Below are 609 nucleotides of genomic sequence, written 5' to 3' on the forward strand. Positions count from 1 at the left end.
AGTACTTGTGCCCATAAATGTCTCCACCTACCAAAACAGTCTATGCAGTGCAAGCACAGTTGGCTACACCACAGGTTTAAATGTATGATTTCAGAGAAAAAGGGCAGATGTTCAGAATATCTCTCAAAAGTGCCTCATTTGTGCTTTATGGCAGCCAATAAGGCAAGGCTGAAAAAAAATACATCATTTGATCAAATAATGTCTGTGTGTAGCAGCAGTACTTATTCCCCTTCTTTTAAAGTGCATTGTATTCATCAATCATCGCACTCAAGTCCTTAGTTATTCAAAATAAGAAATAAATCATTAAAATGTCCATGATGATTTTAATACCGTGTTGTTCAGGATGCATACTCCGAAATTCTGGGGAAATACATTATCTAGTCAAAAGGACAAGCTTATAGTTTATGACCCTATTAAAGAAGATGTTATAAAATGCACTGTTGGTTTTGAAAATTGTCAATATTGAGATGACTGCTTTCCTTTGATTACAGCTGGCACCAGGCAATGCTACACTATAGCCCAATGAAGTCTAGGACAGACTTTAGTAAGAAAGGGACAACAAGAATTAATGATTGCAAATTTATTACATGGAACAGCAAATTCAACTGA

This window comes from Corapipo altera, unplaced genomic scaffold, assembly GCF_003945725.1.
Source record: "Corapipo altera isolate COAL_440 unplaced genomic scaffold, ASM394572v1 0, whole genome shotgun sequence".
NCBI lineage: Eukaryota > Metazoa > Chordata > Aves > Passeriformes > Pipridae > Corapipo > Corapipo altera.